Source organism: Tamandua tetradactyla, chromosome 19, assembly GCF_023851605.1.
Source record: "Tamandua tetradactyla isolate mTamTet1 chromosome 19, mTamTet1.pri, whole genome shotgun sequence".
Taxonomy (NCBI): domain Eukaryota; kingdom Metazoa; phylum Chordata; class Mammalia; order Pilosa; family Myrmecophagidae; genus Tamandua; species Tamandua tetradactyla.
The window spans coordinates 51,752,915-51,765,835 of record NC_135345.1 but is presented as its reverse complement, the minus strand read 5'-3'; the positions used below and the strand labels follow the sequence as shown (position 1 = coordinate 51,765,835).

At 39.5% G+C, this 12,921-nt stretch overlaps 1 non-coding gene across 1 annotated transcript; it reads left to right on the top strand.

Annotated features, from left to right (window-relative positions):
• The first annotated feature begins 10,353 nt into the window (after positions 1-10,353).
• TRNAR-CCU (transfer RNA arginine (anticodon CCU)) lies at positions 10,354-10,424 on the top strand. Its single transcript has one exon. It is a non-coding gene; the product is annotated as a tRNA-Arg (tRNA).
• The last annotated feature ends 2,497 nt before the right edge of the window (positions 10,425-12,921 follow it).

Genomic DNA, 12,921 nt, shown 5'->3' with positions numbered 1-12,921 from the left:
GACCTAAGTAAATGAAAAAGCCATCTCATGTTCACGGATTGGAAGACAACATCTTTAAGATGTCAATACTACACAAAGCTATCTACAGATTCAATGCAATCCCTCTAAAACTTTCAGCAAACTTTTTTGCAGAAAAGGAAAAGTTGATCTTTAATATCATATGGAATTGAAGGGTCTCTCATTAGCTAAAACTGTTTGGAAAAAGAACAAAGCTGGAGGACTCACTTCCTAATCTCAGAACTTACTATAGGGCTACAGTAATCAAAGCAGTATGGTACCGGCATGAAGACAGACATATAGACCAATGGAATGGAATACAGAATACAGAAATAAACTCATATATCTATGGCCAATTGATTTTGACACGGGTGCCTCAAATATTAGAGACAATCTTGGCCTGATGGTTTTCTTCTTTTTTTTTTTTTTAACTTTTTTATTGTATAGTATAGCATATATGCAAAGCAAAGAAATAAAAAAAAGCAATAGTTTTCAAAGCACTCTTCAACAAGAAGTTACAGGACAGATCCCAGAGTTTGGCATGGGCTACCACATGATCCTCTCAGATTTTTCCTTCTAGCTACTCCAGAATATAGGTAACTAGAAGGCTTAAATTTTTTTTATCATCACGACTGACTTTTTTCCTTCTTTTTTAGTGAAAAATAACATATCTTAAAAAAGTGATAATTTTAAAGCACAGCACCACTATTAGTTGTAGAACATATTCTAGAGTTTGACATGAGTTTACAATTTCACAATTTTAGGTTTTTATTTCTAGCTGCTCTAAGATACTGGAGAATAAGAGAGATATCACTTTAATGATTCAGCAATCATATTTATTTGCTAAATCCTATCTTCACTGTATAACTCCACTCTCTCTTTAGGGGTGTTTGGCCTATGGCCATTCTAACTTTTTCATTTTGGAAGATCTGTCAATAATATGGGGTAGGGAGATGAACTATCTGAGGTTCTGGAGAGGCTGGGCCCTCTAGGTTTCAGGACTTATATGGTACAAGGACCCTTCTGGAGGTTGTAAGCATCTGGAAAGTTACTTTAGTGCATGGAACTCTTGTGGAATCTTATATATTGCCCTAGGTGTTCTTTAGGATTAGCTGGAATGGTCCTGGTTGGGGGTTAGCAGGTTATGATAGGTAGCAATGTCTAATTGAAGCTTGCGTAAGAGCAACCTCCAAAGTAGCCTCTTGACTCTATTTGAACTCTCTCTGCCACTGATACTTTATTAGTTATACATCTTTTCCTCCATTGGTCAGGATGGAATTGTTGATCCCACAGTTGCAGGGCCAGACATCCCTGGGAATCATCTTCCTCATCGCCAGGGAGACTTTCACCCCTGGAAGTTATGTCCCATGTAGTGGGGGAGGCAATGATTTCATTTGCAGAGTTGGGCTTGGAGAGAGTGAGGCCACATCTGAGCACCAAAAGGGGTCTTCCAGAAGTAATTCTTAGACATACCTATAGGTAGTCTAAGCTTCTCCGCTACCTACATAAACTTCACAAGAGTAAACCTCATGATCAAGGGCATGGCCTATTGATTTAGGTGTCGCTAAAATTTGATACAGTATCAAGGGATTCCCTGATGATAAGGTTTAATAGTTCCATATTCTTTCTCCCATCCCTCAAGGGACTTTGTCAATACTTTTTGATTATCTGCTTAATATACTCTAGGATGTATCCAGCCATTACAATAATCTGTACAGGATTAAAGGACCTCTTTCTTATTTTGTTCTCCCTGTGTTTCAATTGTTCAAATGAGCTATACAGATAGGTTGAGTTACATTATGTACTACAGAAAATTTCAGTTCCATACCAAATAAACCTTTCTTCCTTTAGTCTCAAGTGATGGTTTCTTCTGAGAAAAATGATCCTACTTTTTCCATTGTGCCACGCCAAAACTAGCTTCATGGATTAAAAATCACAGCTATTCAGACTTCCAAGACCTTTTTCCCAGTTGCCAATCTTCCCCCAAGGGATCTAAGCAGGATAGGTTTAAGTATCTACTGCCTCATGCAATCAAACCATCGCAGTGTGTGTGTGATTTCTGATTTCTTAGCTCCAGAAGTCCCTCTACTTCTCTATTTCGGTCCCTCTCAGGGAGTAAAAAAGCACATCAGGTGACAGTTAGGAAAGAAAATTTAATGCCTTGGTTGAAGTATGAAGTTATAGAGTTTCCAGATAAGAAGCAGAATCTCCTCAAAATCAGAATCTCATCTAAGAGACGGGAGAAAATATATGGAACTATTTAACTTTACCTCCGGGGAAACTCCTAACACTGTCTCAAACATTAGGGATTTCCAAGTCAATAGACCAAGCCCTTAATCTCGAGGCTCACTCTTGTGAAGCTTATTTATGAAGTAGAGAAGTTAAGTCTACCTATAGTTATGCCTAAGAGTTACTTCCAGAGGACTTATTTTGTTGCTCAAATGTGGCATCTTTCTCTCTCTAAGCCCAACTCTGCAAGTAAAATCATTACCCTCCCACTTACATGGGACATGTCATCCAGGGGTGAAAGTCTCCTTGGCAACGTGGCATATGACTGCAAGGGATGAGTCTAGCTCTGGCACTGGGGGATCGACAATGCCTTCCTGGCCAGAAGGGGGAAAAGAATTGTAACAAATAAGGTATCAGTGGCTGAGAGAGTTCAAAGAGTTGAGAGGTTGCTCTGGAGGCTACTCTTACACAAGCTTCAGCTAGATATTGCCATTTATCACGGCTTGCCAAATCCCAATCAAAACAATTCCTGCCAGCCCTAAAGAACACTTAGGGCTTTATCTAAGATTCTACAAAGTTTCCATGTGCTATGATTACTTTCCAGAAACCTACAACCTCCAGATGGGTCCTAGGAAAAATAAGTCCTGAACCCTGGAGGGCCCAGCCCCTCCAGAACATCAAGTACATCATCCCCCTATGCTATGTTATTGACAACCCTTCCAACATGAAAAAGTTAGAATGGGAATATAGCAAATACCCCTAAAGATTGGGAGAAAGATCAAAGGAGAAGGAACAGTTATAACAGAGAAGACAGGATTTAACAAATGAGTATGACTACGAACCATATTGATACTTCTTTTAGTCTCCAGTGTCTTGGAGCAGCCAGAAGGAAAAGTCCTAAAATTATGGAACTCTAACCCAAACTCTGAGATCTGTTCTATAACTAATTGTTGTGGTATGGTTTGAAATATATTGCTTTTTTTTGTATATATGTTATTTTTCATAATAAAAAAGAATCTCACCTAAGGCACTGTGAAGACTATTCGCCATTTGCTCTTCAAGCCCATTCTCTGCCTTTCTTCAAACCCTAGAGATTGCCTCACTGAGCCTCCTTGCCTATCCAAGTTTGCAGTTTGGGAGGCATGCCTGTGAATGGGTGAGGAAGGAGAGGATGCTTCCATATCAGCTCCGTAGCAGAGAGATCCATGGAGTGCCTTTCACTTTTATATGCACACTGTGAAAAATATTTTAACTGAAGACTGTTTCCCTGTATAATGAGATTACTTCAGCAAAGACTAGACCCCCATCCCTTGAAGCCTTAATGAAAAGACAGAATTGTCTGAATTGAGCTTGGAGCAATTCACCTTGGATTGGGTTCTCGATATCTCACACATGGTTTTATCTGAGACTGAATAACCCATATTTTGGTAAATGATTCACATCTGGCCATTGTATGATTATCTTCTTGGGGCCACAGAGCCAGACCACTTCTTCCTGTGTAGTTTCACCTACAGGAAATAAACATTTCCAACTCTCAATCATTCAGGCAATAGATCATGTAAGGCAAGTATACCAAAGACAGGAGTGAGGAAGAAACTCCTTTATCCTTCTGTGGTTGGGGGGCAGGTGGCATGAACCCCGAAGCATTCAACTCCAACAGAAAGTGTACTGGTGAAGGAAGAGCTGGGGCTGAGCAAGGGCTTGGCCTTGTTAGGGACCCTGAGAATTGGCCTAGTCTTTCTTTGCTTTTCTGTACATCCCTTTCATTATTCTCGAATCCTCTGGAAACTATCCCCCTTAAAACTTATAGGTATAAGGAGTTAAGAGGCAGGAGCAGTAAGCAATGCCCCCTTCACCAACACTCTATGGCAGTAATAGCATCAGTTAGCAGTAAAGAACCACCTCACCCAACAGAGAACAATCCCATGAAGGTCAGCTGCAGAGACCACAGCAGGAGCACCAGGCAGGAGGGCAAGTGAGGTACATCCCAGGGATCACTAGAAATAACTAAAGGGCAGCCTCAGAAAGACTAATTTCTGACACTAATAATTTGATTTTTAGGTAGAATAGATCAATTCAGACAATTGAAAAAGAAATGCACACTCGTTATACTTAATTTTAAGCTTCTCATTCAATTTTAGGAATTCAACTTCAAAAGCGTCACTGGAAATCCGGTATGATGGTCTTCCATCCAGGGGTCATACGATACAATGCTAAAACAAATGAGCGGGCATTTTCAATTCTATCCCTATAATTGAAAAATGGGATAATTTTATAATCACAAAAGTCAGCTAGGCACAAAGCTATAAAAAAGAAACAATCCCTTCAAAAGTTATCTCTTTAAACCTCTCATGCTACTGAGACACTAAAATAATCATGTGAGATTGTACAATACTTGATCCATGATCTCTGCTCAAAATACTCCTTTCCAGGTACATTGAGGTCTGCTGCTCATAAGAGAGCCATAAATCGCATAACCCAAAAGACTGGACAAGGAGTGATTATTTATTTCCCCAGTTCCAGGGTGACTCTGATGTGCTCTGAAATGTAAGAACCACTAGTTCTTCTAAGTCATCAGGGATGATAAGCAATTATCACAGGGACTGAAAAGAGGAGCAACATTTACTGAACACCTACTATAAGCCAGTACTTTACTCACTTTATCTCATTTAATCCTTACAACAGCCTTTGGCTCTGAAAGAAAGGAAGTCTTCCTTAGGAGAAGTAGTAATCAACTTCAGTTGAAAGAAAGGCAACAAAGAATTCTAGATAATCCCTCTGAATTAATTTCATCCATTGACTCTTAGACAGTTAAATCAATAATTAAGCTAATTATATGCATTTCTTTGTATATTTTCTTTCTTCTTGAGTGGTACTTTTTTTTAATTTATTTTATTTTATTTTTTTAAATACCAAAAAACACCAAATGCAAAGATTCTTAACTTTTGATCAATCCATTCTACATATATAATCAGTAATTCACAGTATTATCACATAGTTGCATATTCATCATCATGATCATTTTTTGGAACATTTGCATCTATTCAGAAAAAGAAAACAGAAAAAAATTCATACATAACACACCCCTTACCCCTCCCTTTCATTGATCACTAGCATTTCAATCTACTAAATTTATTTTAACATTTGTTCCCCCTATTATTTATTTTTAATCCATATGTTCTACTCGTCTGTTGACAAGGTGGATAAAAGGAACATCAGACACAAGGTTTTCACAATCACACAGTCACATTGTGAAAGCTATATCATTATTCAATCAACATCAAGAAACATGGCTACTGGAACATAGCTCTACATTTTCAGGCAATTCCTTCCAGCCTCTCTGTTATGCCTTAACTAAAAAGGTGATATCTTTTAATGCACAAGAACAACCTCCAGGATAACCTCTCAACTCTGTTTGGAATCTCTCAGCCTTTGACACTCTATTTTGTCTCATTTCAGTCTTCCCCCTTTTGGTCAAGAAGGTTTTTTCAATCCCTTGATGCTGGGTCTCAGCTCATTCTAGGATTTCTGTCCCACATTGCCAGGAAGATACACACCCCTGGGAGTCATGTCCCACCTAGACAGGGGGAGGGTGGTGAGTTTGCTTGTTGTGTTGGCTGGAGAGAGAGGCCACATCTGAGCAACAAAAGAAGTTCTCTTCGGGGTGACTCTTAAGCCTAATTTTAAGTAGGCTTGACCTATCCTTTGTGAGGTTAAGTTTCATATGAACAAACTCTTGGGTGGTACTTTTAAGACATGCCAATTATACAGGTTTTACAATGTGACTATGTGATCAGAAAACCTTGTGTCTAATGCTCCTTTAATCTATGTTGTGGACAGATGGGTAAAAAATATGGATAAAAAATAAATAATAGGAGGAACAAAGGTTAAAATAAAAAAAATCTGGAAAAAAAGAAACATCAGTTAGATTCAAATTGATGTCATTTTATTCCAGTTATTACACAAATGATCATTGGGGCAATTTTTGAAGCAGGGTGATAAAATAAGAGGAGAAATAAATTCCATAAATTCAAAATAGTTGCGTAAATACAGTACAGTCTTTATACGTAAGCTGATCAAAACAAAAAAAAAAAGTCAACAAAAGAATTAAGGCCTTCCTTAGGTAAATAACATTTGTCAAGGCATAATTTAATTGTACATTTCATTTTGACTGGGCTAATCAACAATGCAGACCCAGATTTTATTCAGCTGCAGTAGAAAATGAAGAGCTCTTATGCCTCACACCTCACAAGCAGATGCTCTATTAAATGATGTTTGCATTTCTCCCCTTAGAGAGAAATAAATACTCATTTACTCCTCACAACAATCTTTTTAAAAATGTTTAAAATTCCAGGTTGCTAGGGAACATTATCCATTTATTCTGAAGTACACATCTCCATTCTTGCTTGTGCTCAGAGAAACTATTATTGCTAAGAAATTTTTACAAACACGGTCAGTTCACAAAGTGTTTTTCCTCAGAATATTTATTCAAATAGCACTGCTCTAACAAAGCTACAGGTTCTTTACTCTTCACCTGGGACAGTGTACTGACAGACCTTTCTGCAAGTTTATATTTGGCAAAACATTCACATCTCACTGGAAGGTCAACCACCAGAGAAGGGAAATTTATAGATATTTTGAAACATCAGAGTGAAAATAGAATTTGGCCCTTGGAGGGTGGGATGAGGTAAATGGAAATACGGCAATATTTACTTATAGTATCGTTTTAGATGTAAAAGTCATTCTGTCTGGAAACAGAAAAAGCGAATTTGATAGATGTGCAAGATAAATACACACTAGATGTATATGTGTACCATATGTTTGAAATAGTTATTTGCAGAAAAGAAAAGGGAGAATTATAATTAGTTTACTTACCAAATTGAAATGTGTATGTCTTATATTTTAAAGTATAATTTACTAGAAAATTAAAAATGCATTAGCCAGGTCTCTTTTCAATGTTCAAAAATGTTCCTACACCAAAAAAAGTCAATTGTAATGATAAAAAAAGTATTTAAGCCCTCTAGCCTCCTATATTCTGGAGCAGCTAGAAGGAAAAATATGAGAGGATGGTATGGGAGCCCATGACAAACTCTGGGTTCTGTCCTGTAACTACTTGTCGAAGAGTGCTTTGAAAACTATTGCTTTTTTATTTCTTTGCTTTGTATATATGTTATACTATACAATAAAAAAAGTTTAAAAAAATTTCCTACATGTGCAACTATATATTGACAAACATAGAGAAATCCACAATCTTTAGGGTTTGCTAAAAGCAGGCAAAACTCCTTGGAGGAGGAGGGGGGAAAAGAAGCATTTTGGAGAATGTACTGTGGACAGGCACTGTACATCGATTATCTCATTTAATCAATGAATCCTAGCAGACCAGAATTCCTCAGAGGTAGGGCTACTGGCCTACTTTACAGATAAGGAAGCTGGGGCTTAGAGAAATTAGGGTTGCAACTCAGATAAGTAGGAGGGATTTGACATTTAGGCTGCCAGCAGCCGTCATCCCAACCCTGACCATGTGGAGAAAGTTTGCTTGCAAAATGAAGCCTGAGCTGAGAGATGGGTAGAGAGCACCCAGTCCCTGGGGCATGTGGGCCCTGGTGCAGGCAGCACCTCCTCCAAGCCTATGCACTATGCCAGGTGTGCTGGTTTGAAACTGTTGTATACTGCAGAAAAGCCATATTCTTTAATCCTGGTTCAATATTGCTGAGCGAGATCTTTTGATTAAGTTGTTTCTATGGAGATGCGTTTCCACTCATTCAAGGAGGATCACTTATTGGAGTCCTTTAAGAGAGAAAAGCTTCAAAGCTGACACACAGAGAAACTTTTAGAGATGCAGGCAGAAAATGGCCCCAGGGAAGCCATTTTGAAATGAGCAGCCAGGAGAGAAAACTAGCAGATGCCACCGTGTGCCTTCCCAGTTGACAGAGAAGCCCCGAACGTCATTGGCCCTTTCATGAGTCAAAGTGTCTTTATCTTGATGACATAATTCAGACATTTTTAAAGCCTTAGAACTGTAAATTTTTAACATAATAAATTTCTTTTTAAAAAGCCATTCCATTTTTGGTATGTTGCGTTTCAGCAGCTTTAGTAACCCGAAACACCACAGCATAGTCTCAATTATACGTGCCAATACACCCTCTTTTGCTTTTTTTTAAGAACATTTTTATAATTATACTATTGAGAATAGTCCATTTGTAATTGAGTTCACTCTGTCGTACAGTATTTTTATTTAGTTTTTTTATTCTAGTAACATATATGCAACCTAAAATTTCTCCTTTTAACCACATTCAGATACGTTATGCTTCCATTTGCTTTTAAGCCAGTTGGATTGGTTTTCTGTCCCATGGAACTGACAGCTTTGATAAACACTCTAGGCTACCTTTCCAAGAAACTGAGAATTCCCTTGGTTTTCAGCCACATCTCTAGTATTTCCTTGGCCCACTTTGGTTCACAATTTCCCTCAATGGACTCCATGTACTTCAACCATATTGCCGCCCACATATCCATCTCTTGAATCATGAAGGAAGAAATCACCCTGAGGAAACAGTGGTACCATATTCTGATTAAAACATTTGGGGATCCTGGTTAAATACACATAGGGGCGGTGCTGCCGAGCACGCTCCGCACACAGATACGATTTACTGTCTATCTGCACAGGTGGCCAAATGCCAGCTGTGGAATGACAAACCAGGGACCAATGAGGTGCCAGTTGCTTCCATGTCAATTTGGAATCTGTTCTCATGGGATGTCAGCCCTTTCCTTTGCCCTCTCCTTAGTATCTGGGCTCACACTAGAATGGCACGTTTTGGATAAACTTTTACAGAATGTATGCTAACTTTCCAGTGTGTTTGCACCAGGGTTTCACAACAGCAGAGCTTTTGACATTTTGGACCATGTCATTGTTGGTGGCAGGGGGCGCTGTCCTATGCTTTGCAGAATGTTTAGCGGCATCTCTGGCCTGTACCCACTAAATGCCAGCAGCACTTCTGCCTGATTGTGACAACCAAAATTATCTCCAGGTATGACTCAATCTCCCTGGGAGGGCAAAATCACCCCAATTGAGAGCCACTGATTTAGACAGATCACAAAGTTTGAACATGGGTTTGCAGGAGACTCTTGTTTTCTACTGTCATCCTCAAAAGCACATGCTAGTTCACAATCTACATTAATTGAGAATATTTCTCTAGCAATTATTGGATTTGGGTCATTATTTTAGGTAAATTTCTATAACTCATACTGACACATAGGCATAGACATTTTTTTGAGCCTTCAATCCCACAATCTTTCTGCTTGGGCTAGTCCATATTTCACAATTGCCTTAGTCACAATCAATAACTGTAGCCTGTAACAAAAACGTCAATCAAGGTCTGATTCCAGAGCCCAGTTTTTTTCAAAAACTGACTTTGCCTCCCCGCCCGGGTTTATTCCTACACAGTCTAGCACTGAAACCAATGCTCAATATGAGCTCATTTTCTATTAATATGACCAGATTTAGCAAATAAAAATTCAAGATACCTAGTTTAATTTGGATTTCACATAAACAGCAAGTAACCTCTTAGTATAAGTATGTTCCAAATCTTGCTAAACATTCTACAATGCACAAGACAGTCCCCACACAACACAAAATTATCCAGTTCAAATTTGCATAGGATGTAACTATGTAACTGTATTTTATCTGGCAACCCCATATTTCTATCCACTCTGCCTTGAATCCTGCTAACCTGTGTAGTTTTTACTAGAGTCCCAGCCCACCTACTGCTCATAACCTCAAATATATTATCTACCCAGAGCTGCCCTTGTGGGCCGTGGGATGCCCCATGTATTTTTAGATTCTGGCTTACTCAGTGTTTCAGTCAGGTTCAACTAGGAAACCCGAAACCAACTGAAATTTTAATGCAGGAAATGATTATACAGATGACAGAAGACGCTGAAAAGACAACCGGGAGGCACTGAAGCAACTCACAGAATAGCACGAGCATAAAGTTATTCCTACTGCTAGGCTGGAGGGTCTAAAGAGGTGGAGTTCCTGAAGTTCAAGGCCCGGGATGATCTGGCAGATGCTAGAATTCAAACCAGACTGACCCAGCAGAAGTGGAAGACAAGAAGATTTATAATGGGGGTGCAAGGGTAGTTCAGTGGTAGAATTCTTGCCTCCTATGCAGGAGACCTGGGTTCAATTCCCGGCCCGTGCATTTCTCCCCACCCCCCCAAAAAAATTTTTAAATGGTGCTGCAATAATGGGATAATCACGTGGAAAAAGAATGAAATGTGACCCCCCACCACACAGTATTAAAAAAAAAAAAGAGAGAGAAGAAGAATATACATAGTCCCTGTCTCCACTGAGAGGAGAAAGAAAAGGAGAAATATCCTGGCTTATCCCACCAGTCAATTCTCCCATTGTCTCCCACTCACCAAAACCAGCCAGAAACCATCTTCCAAGGGATCCCGGGAACTGCAGCCCAGTCCAAAGTGGGTTGAGTTCACTGGACCTGACTCTCAGGATCTATCTTCCACTTGTTCTGTCCCTTGGCCCCCCAGATGGACCCCAGGCCTGGGCATGGCAGTTTCTTCTAGTTCCACGGAGCCCAGGATAGGTGGAATCTTCCTAGCTTGGGGATTCAGGTGAAGTCTTGGCAGCACTACCTCATTCACCCCTGCCTACCCCAGATCTACTTATGAGAAATTTTTAACAGATTCGTTATCTGATTTGTGCATTAAGTCAATTACTGGGTATATTAGTTAGGGTCCTCTAGAGAAACAGAATCTACAAGAAATATCTGTAAATATAAAATTTATAAAAGTGTCTCACGTAACCGTGGGAATGTAGAGTCCAAAATCCGTAGGGCAGGCTGTGAAGCTGACGACTCCGATGGAAGGTCTAGATGAACTCCACAGGAGAGGCGTGCCGGTCGAAGCAGGAAGAGAGACTGTCTCTTCTGAATCCTCCTTAAAAGCCTTCCATTGATTACATTAAACGTCACTCATTGCAGAAAATACTCCCCTTGGCTGATTAGAAATGGAATCAGTTGTGGTTGCAACCGATGTGATCAGGATTTAATTCTATGAAATGTCCTCATAGTAACAGGCCAGCACTTGCCCAACCAGACAAATGGGTACCACCACCTGGCCAAGTTGATACATGAACCTGACCATGGCACTGGGCTTTCCTGAGCTGAGTCACACTTTTCCTTCCTAAATCCTGCTCCTTCCACTCTGTTCTTGCTGTACATTAAACACCAGAGCAACTCACCTAGACTCCAGCTCTCCATTCCATTCACACACATGATAGGCTTGCACTCCCCACCCCCTTTGAAGTCAAGATGCAGTCACACAGGACATCCAAGGGTGAAAGTCTCCCTGGTGTCTTGGGAGATGGCCCCCAGAGATGAATCCAGACCTGGCACAAAAGTAGAAGGAAAAAAAAGTCGATTGTGATCATAAAAAAGTATTTAAGCCCTCTAGCCTCCTATATTCTGGAGCAGCTAGAAGAAAAATCTGAGCCCATGACAAACTCTGGGATCTGTCCTGTAACTACTTGTTGAAGAGTGCTTTGAAAACTATTGCTTTTTTATTTCTTTGCTTTGTCTATATGCGATACTATACAATAAAAAAAAAAAAAAAAGCAGCCACAGGGCTTGCTTTGACCAGTGAAATGTAAGCATAAACAGTATGTGCTACTTCCTGACCAAAAGTTCAAGAGCAGGCACACAATTCACCACTTTCCCTTTTCCTTCCCTGGGCGTCATGAAAACATTTGTCAAGATGGAGCGCAAGTCCCTGTATTAGCGTCCTATTGCTGTTGGAAGTTACTACAAAGGTAGTGGCTTAGAACAGCACAAATTTATTATCTTACAGTCCTGGATGCCAATCAGGTTGACTGGGATAAAGTTGAGGTTCAGTAGGGCTGGTTCCTTCTGGAGGCTCTGAGAGGAGATTACGTTTCCTTGTCAATTTCAGCTTCTAGCTCTTTGTCCCTTCTTCACATCACTCCAACCTCTTGCTTCTGTCATCACATCTCCTACTATTGACTTCCTTTGACCTTCTTGCTTCCCTCTTATGAGGACCTTTATGATTACACTGGGTTCACCTGGATAATCCAACATTGCCTCCTTCTCTCAAGAGCCTTAACTTAATCACAGCTATACAGACGCCTTTTGTACTTTAAGTAGCATAATCACAGGTTCTGGGGCTTAGGACATGGACATATTTGAAGGGGAGGACATAACTCTGCCTACCACAGGCCCTGAGACTGGACATACTCTACTTGCCAGCTGTTTTAGGCATGTAATGTGGTGTAAAAATAAATTTTTGTGACGAGTCACTGAAATCTAGGGGATTGTCTGTTATTGAGGCACAACTTAGCATATCCTAACTAATAAACCTTGTTTATTTTCTGTCTCCTGTCTATATTCTGCAAAATTTGAAAATAACAAAGTATTAAATGTGACTATTTTCTGTATAAAGTATAATAGCACAAAAAATAGTATATGTAAGTAATCAATTTACGAGCAGACCAAGTTTTTTGTTGTTGCTGAATGAAAGTAACTTTAGATTTATAAAGTAGACTTAAAATAAATAATGTACATATTTCAATAACTGAACAAAATTCTTTTCTGAATCCAAAAAAAATTTTCAGACTCCCTTTGCACCAAAAAATGAACAAATTAACAATGTTGATTTATTCAGATG